Source organism: Pezoporus wallicus, unplaced genomic scaffold, assembly GCF_028554395.1.
Source record: "Pezoporus wallicus isolate ANWC-B61680 ecotype Strahan unplaced genomic scaffold, APGP_CSIRO_Pwel_v1 contig_3267, whole genome shotgun sequence".
NCBI lineage: Eukaryota > Metazoa > Chordata > Aves > Psittaciformes > Psittacidae > Pezoporus > Pezoporus wallicus.
Window position 1 is genome coordinate 851450 of NW_026642849.1, and position 11840 is coordinate 863289.

Consider the following 11840-nt stretch of genomic DNA (forward strand, 5'->3'; position numbering starts at 1 on the left):
TGGAGGAAAGGTTTGTTTGGGTGCTTTCAATTATTTGTTGCTGTGTAAATGGTTTCAGGCAGCATTTGAATGGAAAATCCCCAGTGAATTGGCTTGTATCTCCCTTTGCTGGGGATAACAAGGCATTAGTTGGCAACTTAGCTGAAGCTTGTTCCAAGCTCTGCCATGGACCCAATGTGAGAGCTATCTGTTTACCTGATAACGCTTTCAGTCAAAATCCTTTTCTTAGTGACCATAGTGCCTTGGCTGCTTCAACAGGCTCAGCTCTGAGCTGCAGCTGATAGTCCTGAACTGGGAAAAACATACCCAGGAATACCTGCTTAGTTTCAAATGTGCCTACCTTGTTTCCGGGCTAGGAGGCCCTTTGAGAGGAGCTGTTCAGTTGCTTTGTTGTTTGAGAATAGCTTCCATCTTCTATAGGTGGTGACTCTCACAAGGATAAAGCTAGGTATTTCATTTTAAGTTCATGTTGTCTACAGAGTTTTCTTCGTTGGGTTTTCTTCTCCTTGAGGAAATTCTTGCTTTTAGACAGTGAGATTGTTGGAACCGGAGAGGACTTAGGCTGGTCTCTTGAAATGCATTCCACATAAACCCAGGGATTATCTCTAGCTTCTCCTTTAGTGTTTCTTCTCTTTTAGCAGGTGAAGACAAGAAGAATTTCTGCTTCAGAACTTGGCTGCTGAGGGCCAAGTTGCGGGGTTTGCTGGGACACTCCTGCCACTGTGTTCCAGGAAATGATGGTTAAGTCTCCAGCTGGAGATTTACTCTCTTCCAGTTAGTAATGGATTGCTTCTAGTCCTGTGCATTCAAATATGTGATTTAGCTGTCTGAAATCATGAAACAATTTTAGGTCTGAGGCTGTATTTTTGTGGTGTTTGGGTCATATGTTCAAGTTTTATGGCTTACCACGAGGGCTAGAACTCTCCCAGAGGCTGAGATTTTTGTTGTCCTTTGATTCTGGGAGTTGAGGCTTTAATTAAAAGCATCAAGCAGTAAGAGACTCCCAGTAAAAGCGTAAGGTTGCAACCTTGGACTTAAGGGAGGGGTATGTTTTTTTCAGATTGCTTAAAGGCTACAAAGGTCACTTGTTCAATTTGAGCAGGCCTGGGGAGTTTTTTGTTGGTGCTGATGTTTTTTTTTTCCTTCAACTAGAATCTCATCTAGGAAACCTAAGGGAATCAGGGAAGTCAAAATGATTTGGAGATAGTCTGAAAAGAAAACCTGTGAAGAAAACCTTCCATTTTAAGCATTTAGATGAAGATAGAAGTATTCAGCTGATGAGTCTGGGCAAAATACTTCTTGAGGACAAAACAAAGCATGAAGTACTACTACTACAGTTTGCAAAGAAGGGAGCACAGCACCGAAGGAGATGAGGTGTTTCATTGCAAATTAGATTCCCATTTATAAGCACATACGTCACAAAACTGTCACAGGGCAGAGCTGGGGGTATGGTAGAGCTTCTGTCATTTGAAACATTTGTATCAAAAGCGAGCATCTTTCAGAAAGTTCAGTTTCTGCTCAAGCAGAGCTTGAAACCAAGATTACACATTAAATTCTCCATGCTATGTTATGCAGGAGGTCAGACTTCATGCTTATTATAGTCTTCTGGTCTTAACATTTGTTAATCTGTTTCTGTGTTACTTGCATTGCTGTGTGCACTAGAATTTCTTACCTCCTTGAGTAAACTAATCCAAGGGGGGAACTTAAGTTTCCTCTCATTACAGCTTGTGAACGGCTTTAGGTTTCGGTGAAAACTCTTCTGTCAAAATGCGTCTCGTCTGCAGAAGACACAGATGCTGCAAAGACGTAAGTATCACACAGAGGAGAGGACAAGACTGAGGTTGCTTGAGTGACTTTAAATAGATATTTCTATGCAAGTAGCTGTGGTGTTGTATTCTGGTTTGGTTTTTTTTGTCCCTTGTTTTGTTGTTGTTTTGGGGTTTTTTACTGTAATCTGAACTTTCAATTCCCAAGACTTCTTAGTGGTTTTTGAGAAAACTCCAGTATTGTCTTCAGGTTTTTCCCTTCAGCAGTCAGCAGCTGGTTAGAAGCTTAACCCTAATGAAACTGGTTTTGCATTGGACTTTTCTGTAGACCTTGTTGACCAGCCTCACTTCTGCAGCACCAACACGATTTAACACGGAGATGAGGAAAGGCACCACTCTGCTTTTCATGTCTTTTCCTGGCCAACCTAGCCAGTGTTCAACAGGCAGATTCAAATGTCAGCTGTGTTGGTGCAACCCCACAAATCTGGTAGTGAGCTTGCTCTGCAGTTCAGATAGAAACATGCCTCCAGAGCTGGTCAGCCACCTCTGGTGCAGAAAAAGCAGGGCTGTTGACTTGGGGGGAAAGCAGTGTTCAAAATCCGTTCTGGCTGGCAAACCTTAATGCATGCATTGTCTCCCAGTGACCAAAGCAGTGTTAGTGGGCTCCATAGCCCTTGCAGAAGCAATCACAATAGTGACAGCATTCAGAGGGAGCAGAAGTGCTCTTCTTGCCTCCTCACCTTGGGGTGACGCAGTTGCTGTCTCTTCTAGCCAAGAAGAGAAATCATAGAACAAAGGAGGAAAAGTTTTTGGTTTTCTTTTTCCCCCAGGATAGCTGAGTGTCTGTTCATCAGTATGCTGTAGGAGATGTACTTTTTGTTGTAGAAATGCGCTTGTTTCACTGTTCATTTATTAGACAAAATAACAGCGCTCGCATGACAGTTTTCTTCTTTTTTGAGCCTAATTTCATGAATCCCTGCAGAAGGCTAAATATACCTATTCAATTTGCACTTAGGAAGTATATTGCTGCATTTATAAATACTCTCATCTTTTTTTCTGTAATAGTACGGGCATTCTCTATTTGGAATGAAAATTCATCCTAATCTTTTATGTTTTACAAAAGTGAGCATTCTCCCTGCTCTCAGCTTCTTTCCTTTTACTACCTTGGTGGTAGACCAATATCTGGATTTATTCTCAAGGGACCCTGAGGAGGCTGTTAAGCTCCAGTGCAAATATCTATATAATTTTTCCTTTCAATTTTTTTTCTTAGGCACCATGTAATTCCTGAGTGTGCCTCATAAATCCACCAAATAGCTGTTGCTCTTCCATCTGATGGCTCATCAGCTTGTTTGAGAGATACAAAAGAGAAAGACTCCTTACTTAAGCAGGTTTGGAAGCACACAAGGAGCATAAAGGGCAAAATGCTTCCTTGGGGGATGTCAGGAAGAGGTGCAAAAAGGAGTTTATAAACCCTCAAATGGCAGCTGTTGGTTCTAGGTGCTTTTCTTTCCCAGTCAGCATCAGCTTTTATCATAGTCTTCAGTATTCCAGGTAGTTGAGTAAAATCTTCTCATGAAAAACAGGGAAGTAAATGTCTTGCCACATCATGTGAATCTCATGTGCCACATTCCACAAAGGAATTTTACTCAGGTTTTTTATCTTTTTTCCACCTTTTCTGGATGTTAGGTCTGCTTCTGTTCTTGTGGTGTAATAACAAGTATTGCTACTGAGGTGGAGAGTAAGTGTAATAAGTTAAAACTGGATCTGCGTTAAGGCACCGCTGTCAGTTTTTGCTTTATCCTATACTAAGAACCAGCTGCATGAGCATTGAAGAAGTACTGCAAAACTTACCTACTCGTGCAGGACTCCTGCTATGTAACTGAAAGCCTACTCAGAACAAATGAACTGCTGTGCTGAAAACTTGCGCTTCTCATTGTAAGCCCTGCAACATCAGTATTTTCCCTGCGCTTCAGCTTCTGGAGTCAGGTGATTTTAAAGCTATTTTTCTCAACATATATGCACACAAACATGCATATTTATATGCTTGCTTTTCTGTACTGGTGGAGAAAGCAATGAAAACATGATTACTTCCTAAATTGTCAGAAGTGAGGTGAACAAGAATTCAGATGTATGGAATTTTTTAAACAGAAGGGCTGCTTTTAGACAGACCTGATGATCTTGTTTTTAGATCAGATTTTTGCCCTTTTAACATTCAGGGTTGGAAATACTTAGCCTGCATATTGTTTCCAATTACATCTGTCATATACATAGCAATCTCTTACACTGGCTTTTGATCTAGAGCAATTTAACTGAGAGGAAAAATCTCCCTTTAAATGGACTTCATTTTCTTGAACCCTGGCAGCGTTTAAAAGTGATCTCCACTATCTCACTTTGCTTTATATTCAGTTCAATTTGAGGTGTTTATTGTCATCCACCCCTTTGTATTGTTTATTGTTCCCTTGAACAAAGCAAGACATATTTCTTTCTCAGCAGAGGAACAACCTGGGCTTGTTTCCAAGGCATTTTTGGAGCAAAGTAAGCCGTGGCTGCTTGCAGCAGTGCAGAAGAGACTCTCAGCTACACCCTTATCAGGATAGGTTTGTGGTTATTGACTTAAGGTACATCAGTGACCTGCTTAATCGAGACATTCAAAAGGGAGAAAAAATGGGCCCCTGCTTCATTCACTCTGTAGTTCCATGCAATGAACAGCTTAGAAATAAACTCAGTGTTGTCCGAATGGCTTGAGATTACTAGGAATGCAGACAGGGATTGCTGTGACTAATGTGTTTGCTGGACAGATATTGTTATGGGGAAGAAAAGGAATAGCATAATAGGAAGGAATAAAGGTAGTAACCTGCAGGTAATTACTTGCTATCTGCAACTTATTGCAAGGATAGAAAAGTCTATTTTTGGTCTACATGGAACGCTTTGTTTAGTAATTTAACCATCAGCCTTTTGATGTACATTGTATGCCTCTAGCATCCTATTTGCTTCCTTTGTTAATGTAGCAGTATCTCGGGTTGAATGCTTCAAGAGTGTTTCTGAAATAACTACTAAATTTTCTTCTTGGACAGGCTGCTGCAATACCTCTCTATTTAGTGTGTAATACCCGCTTTGTGTCATTGCTGTAAGTCTCATTATTTTATAAGCCTTCACGGGCTGTGTATAGCATTGCTTTAAGTAGGTGATGTTTCAGTAGTCCCTCCCTATCAGCTTCTTTTTTCTAACTCTCCTGCCTTTCTGTATACTATATAAATACAGATTATAAACCTTTTTTTCCTTATCTGAAGCATATAAAGCAGAAATGGAGGTGTCTAGAGAGCTAAAAACTATTAAAGGTATGGAAAAGACTTCCATATGAAGATAGGCAGAGAAGATTAATATTGCTTAATGCAGAGACACAAGACCATGCTATACCTACACTAAATAATTAGTCTTACAGCAAAGGCAAATTGTGTGCATTTTGCTTCTCTCCAAGTAAAATAAGAGCAAAAGGATTTAATGCAACTGTCAAATTGCAATGTAATATATGTAAAAATGCAAGGCCACGCCTTTACAAAGGGTGCGATTCAGGGAAGCTCATCTCTGTGAGGCAGCAATGACTCTTCATCCTGCACTTTTTTACACATGCTGGGGGCCTGACTCATTAAAAGCTGATTTTGGCGTGTGCTTGCAACATGTTTGAATTGGAGAAAGTGCTGCAGCAAGGGTGCTGCTGGGTGAGCCATGAGAGGGAATTGCTCCTTTTGGAAGATGCATGTAGTAAATGTCTGGATGGCTGGCATGTAGTATCACCTGCAGGTGCGTGCCCAAAGGCTGCCCACATGTACAAGTCATGAACTCCTTATATTTGTGAGTTGCCATTGCTTGGAAGAGCTCCATGGCCAAGGCATGCAGCCCCATTCATACTGGGGTCAGGGCAATTCCTTGTGCAAATACAGGCTGGGAAGAGACTGGATTGAGAGCAGCCCTGAGGAGAAGGACTTGGGGTGTTGAGTGACAAGAAGCTCCCCATGACCTGGCAGTGTGCGCTTGAGCCCAGAAACCAACCATGTCCAGGGCTGCATCCCCAGAGCGTGACCACCAGGTCAAGGGAGGGGATTTTCTCCATCTACTGTGCTTTGGTGAGAGCCCCTCTGCAGTCCTGTGCCCAGCTCTGGGGACAATAACACAAGAGGGATGTGGAGGTGTTGGAGTGAGTCCAGAGGAGGCCATGGAGATGCTGCAAGGACTGGAGCAGCTCTGCTCTGGAGACAGGCTGAGAGAGCTGGGCTTGTTCAGACTGGAGAAGAGAAGGCTCCAGGGAGACCTTAGAGCAGCTTCCAGTGCCTCTAGGGGACCTATAAGAAATCCGGAGAGGGGCTTTTGACAAGGGCCTGTAGGGACAGGACAAGGGGAAAATGGCTTTAACCTGAAAAAGGGTAGATGCTAGGAAAAAAAGTCTTCACTATGAGGCTGGTGAGACCCTGGCACAGGTTGCCCAGAGAAGCTGTGGCTGCCCCATCCCTGGCAGTGTTCAAGGCCAGGTTAGAGGGGGCTTCGAGCAACCTGGTCTAGTGGAAGATGTCCCTACCCATGGCAGGGGGCTGTAACTGGATGAGCTTTAGGGTCCCTTCAAACCCAAACTAGTCTGTGATCCTATGAAATTAAACTGATCCGTCCTTAACACCTAACAGCGTGTTGGCATCACAGCCCTGGCAGTGCCTATGTTCCACTGCGTTTGCAGTAACATCAAGAGGTTGTTTCCCAGTCACACCAGCAAGACACCTGTGCCCTAGTTCTTTCCTCAGAAGTCCCCAGCTGTGCCCAGAGAGCATGTCTGTACTAGCTACCACAGCAGTGACCTAAAGGTGAGGCAGGTTTTGAAGCACTGCTGACTGGCTTGTTTCCAGAGGCAGGGACTTCAGTATAGGTGAACGTGATCAGCAGTGGCATGGTGGATACCTCAGTTTGATAATTCTACAGGAAATGTTAGTCATGAAGGCACCACCGATGCCCCTTCAGTATCAGGCTTATAGTGGAGTGACAGCCTGGCTCCACTGGAATTGCCTTGATGCATGTCCTCTGTCAGGGAGGAGACAAGCTCCAAATTCCCCGGGGGCTTCCTTGTTCCTGTTGCTGAAAATCACTTGATCCTAGAGTTATCCAGGTTGCCAAGTCACCTCCCTAGTTCTGGATGGGTGAGTTGAATTTCAGTTTGGAGATCTGGTGGCAAATGGACTTACTCCAGTCTGTTTTATGCTGTGCTGCAGTGTGGTTTGTAACTATATCACATAAGTTGTTAGTGTTGAGAGCTCTGGGCCATCCTTTTAGGTTTTTGCATGGTGAAGAGAAAAAAAACAAGCTCATTCTCACATTCTATTCTCCGTTGCTTTTCAGGATTTAGATGCTATAGCTGGAGGCCTGTGTTGTGTAGAGTTTGTGCTTCATTGAGGAATCTTGAATGTAGAAGCCTACAGAGGCTTAGCTTTGGACATGAGGGGGAGGGATTAAAATGGCATGCAATCTGTGGGGTTTTTCTTCCTCACCATTATCTAAATTAACAGTTTACTGTTTTCTTTGTGTCTCTTCTATTATAGGCTTAAGTGCTTAATCTAAAGCTTAAGGGCCTTAGCATGAACAAATAGAGAAAAGTCCTCAAGGAAATACAGCTGTGGTCTCTTGAAACAGGCGGTATTTAAAGGACCAAACACACAGATCTCCCACCCTGTAGTTTTCTGTCATATGAAGAGCAAGTGGCCTGCACATGTGTAGCTCTGTGCTGCCAGCACACCCAGTAAACTGAAGGTGGAAAGCTTGCTGGGAGAGGCAAGCTTGGTGCTCTTGAGAGCCCTAGGGAAAAGGCCTCCTTTGGGTGATGGGGAGCTAATGAAACCCGTGGCTACACTGGCTTAGTTTAGGTGGCTTTGCCAAGCCTACAGGTACAGCTTCCCAGCTTTGTTAAATTCCCTGTTAAATCCAGAGGGATAACCTCACCCTACTTCCAGAGCAGTAGATATCCCCCTGCCTGCAAAGACCCAACAAATCCTGCTTTGCTGCTGGAGGAGGAGAGATAATGCACCTCTTCAGGAGGGACTGTGGACAGCCAGAGGACATGGAGGAGCGCTAACTTGGAGACACTAGAAACCTGGGATGAATTTTTGGTAGCAGAGCTCAAGGTACCTCATATCAATAGCTTCTAAGAAGTTATTTTATTTTAGTTTATTCTTTTATGTTGCTGGCTACTGGTCTTGATGAATAAGCATATAATTTGGTTTATTTTCAACATTATCAGCTATTTCTGTGGTTTTTAAGGTGCATGAAGAGTTCTTGGTCAGTTGTTAATTATAATTTATTCTAATTACTGCTTGAATCCCTGAGGAAATTAAATGCAAACCACGTGCAGTTTAGCTACAGAGCTGGCCTGCAAATACACAGAAACTCAGGATAATAAACTGTGTTTTGGTGTCTCCTTCCTCTTGTTAGGCTTCCTCTGGCCAAACTCAATGTATTCAAGCACCAAGCACAGACTCAGGGAACGTATTAATCAGAGACAGAGACCATGCTTCATTATATGTGTTGGTGGCACTCGTTTTCCCAACAATTCAATGTGTTTGTAAACTGGCAGCATAGAATAATTGTCTATGGTGTCATGAAAGGCATCTTAGAAAAATTCTTTGTCAGATAGTGGCAAACCTTCATTAGAAGCAGCTGATAGAGACGGGGAACAAAGCTGATGCTGGTATCCATCAAAGGCAGAGCCTTGAGAGATTCAGCGGCGCAAGGAATGTCCCCCAGATGAGAGGTCCAGCTTCTGTGGAAATGTTGCTTTAGAACTCTAAACAAGGGAGGTTGTTTGCATGGCTGTAGGGTTTTATCCTTAATGTAGTGGGAATATGATGTGAACACTACTGTATGGTAGATAATGTTTTGTTAGAGAGGACTGGTTGAAAGAAAGCTTTATCTCATAAAATGGGATGTTATATCTTAGCTTTTTTTCTCCTGTGGAAATTGGCTACGGTGTCAGTGTTTCTTGTTTGCTTGTTCTCAGGTTAAGCTTTGGAAAAAAGTTATGCTCTCTGAAATGTCACACAATCCTCCCTCAAAGTATTCCCTGCAGATCATATTGTACTTCAATTTTTCAAATATATATTGACCTGAAATCTAATTTCATTGAACATTTTAAATTCGCTACATGTAATATGGAGCTTTTAGTTCTGAAAGAAAATGTCTATTAAAGTAGTGAAAGTATTTGCTATAAAATAATCCTTCTATAGAGTCACAGAATCATAGAATGGTTTGGTTTGGACCTTAAAGCTCATCCAGTTCCAATCCCTTGCCAAGGGGAGGGACACCTTCCACTAGAGCAGGTTGCTCCAAGCCCTGTCCAACCTGGCCTTGAACGCTGCCAGGGATGGGGCAGCCACAGCTTCTCTGGGCACCCTGTGCCAGCGCCTCACCACCCTCAATAGGGAAGAGTTTTTTCCTAGTATCTAATGTAAATCTCCCTTCTGTCAGTTTAAAACCATTCCTCCTTTTCCTATCGCTAGCTTTTCTGTAGCAAACAAACTTCTAAAGTTTGAAGTGAGGATGTCCCACATCCTACAGCTCTGACAACTGAAAGGTTAGCAAAAAGTGGTTAAATGTTCTTGGGATAAAAATTATATTTAAGAATATCCTTAGACCCTTTTCAGTGTGTCACTGCATACATTGAAAAAGGAACGGTGTTGAAACAAGGAACAAAGGAGGCTCTTGTCAGAAGAATACAAACATCTGTGGCCTTATGCACTCTCATCTTTCTCATGCCTTGATACTATGATAAAAGGGAAGCATCTCAGATAGCAGGTCCCTATGGCCAGCAGCTAAACTGTGACACCACAATTGTAGCTGGGTCAGTCTTGGAGGAAAGAAAAAAATAACAAACCACAACAGAAAAAGAAATAAAAAGAAATTATTTTTAATGCTACTGCTGTGGGACCTTAAGTCCAGCACTGAAGGTGTGAGAAGGAGAATGACCTAACCTACTTTATGGAGTTATACCAGAAGCATGAAAGGGAAGGTACAGAAGGAGAAGTGTTGCTTAGGAAAGACAGTCAGGAATAGTACTGCGTATTACAGAAAGGCAGGGTCATATAGAATGGCCATACATGATGCCTCAGGAGAGTTTTCCAAAAAAGAGGACTTCATTGTTGCTCAGGCATGGAGCTGGGTAAAAAATATTTTAACTGTATGTTCTGTTGTGAAAGCCTCCCTTCTTTGGAGTGGCATGCAGATGGGGCGTATGAGCCTGACTTCTGGAAAGCACATGTTCTCCTGGAGCTGCTGGGGTCCAGAGCTTTGATGGAGGACACTGCTCACTGCACTACACCCAGAGGTGGCACTTCTAGCAGCACATATTGCAGGGGTGGGCCTGGTGTCTGCTGGACATTAGTCGATGGGCATGTGCTTTTGTGTCAGCACCCTTAGGACAATCATATGTCTTAATTTTTCTGCCTCTCAGGTACACCCATCCGCCGCCCTTGGGCCAGGAGCCCCATCTAAGGCCAGTCTGCAGCGGAGCCCAGCCCTGACTCTACAACACGTTGCTAGGACAATTGGAGGGCCAGTCACCAGCCTGCCTAGTGTGGGATGAGGCCCAGAGTGATGAGGGTACTGTTGTGTGTTGGGGTCTCCTGGGTTCCCCACTCATCCCCTCTTGTGAAGCAGCCTGCTTCTGCTTCTCACTCAGTCTGTTTTCATGGCATCTTGTAAAGCTGCATTTATAGCATGAATTAATTGAGCAGATGCTTTTGGTTTCTACTTCAGAAGAGCCATAGGCAGTTGAAAGTCTTCAAAATCTGTGTTTCTCTCTCCTTTTCGTTCTTTTGCACGCCAGATGTGTAAAGAGACACACCTGGATGTTACAGCCACAGGTAAGTTCAGAATAGGCATTAGAAATTTGAGATTTTTAGAGGAATAATTTTTTTTTATGAGTCTCTTCTTTCCCAAGTCTTACTCAGTTTTAAGGGACAATTCATGTAAATTCGTGAAAAAGAATATACAATATGATGATGTGCGAAGGGTTGATTCTCAAGAAGTTTCTTCCAGTTCTGTTTCTGTAAATCTCAGGATCTTTGTGTTAGAGATCCTAGAGAAACACTTGTCTGGAGGGTGCTTATCTTTACTGGGTAATTCTGAGTTTTGAGCCTTCTTCCATCACATTAAGCCCATTTTTGGAAGGCTTCCAGGACCCTCCTCTTCTGACAGCTTTTCTGTCCTCCAGTTGCTTTCCTCCAGTAGAAGGGAAGGGAGCCACTCACTGCGGAACATCCAGCTGTGCCAAAGTTGTACAGGAGTCAGTCCCATGCCAGGGGCTTTTACTGCTTCTGTAGCTCAAAATAAACTCTCAAGTGGGGAGAAATGGAATTCCTCACAACTGAAAGCGCATGCTTTCCAGGCTGTTAGTTACCATCTCAGTGAGGCAGCATGTTCTTCAAGCCCTGAGAGGACTTAAAGCTTCCCATTTCTGACATCTTTATGTAGCAGAGGCTATATGATAGTCTTGGCTTTGCTCATGGGGTCACATGCATTAATGAGGGTGTTGTGGTCCTTCTCTCCCAGGGAAATGGGCAAATCCTTTCTCAGATAACACATGAGTGTGGGGTTGGAAATGAGAAGGCAAGAAGAAGCTGGCTTTCAAGAACGTCTTAGTTATACAGCAGTATGCATACTTAATATTAGACAAAGGGGAGTCTTTTCCTTATTTGCCCTCCCTATCCTGCAGCAGTATTGCAGACATCTCTAAATGGCGAATCTTCAGCTCTGAGCCTCCTCTTAAAATTTCTCCCTGCCATGCCTATGTGGTCTGTTCTTGTCAGTATAGCTTGCCCCAGCGTGGTAGAGGTCTGTGCATCAAGGACAGAGAACAAACTCTTACCTTTTTTTCCCCTTTTAATCCGTGGGCACTTCTCTCTGTTTTGCTCTAGTTTCCAAAGTAATTTTGGGGAGCGTGTGTGTGAGGGAGCAGGACAGAAAACCTCATTGGGGATTATATGAGGCTACTTTCAGCAGAGCCTATACTATGCATTGTGGCATTATGTACCCTACCATGGATGG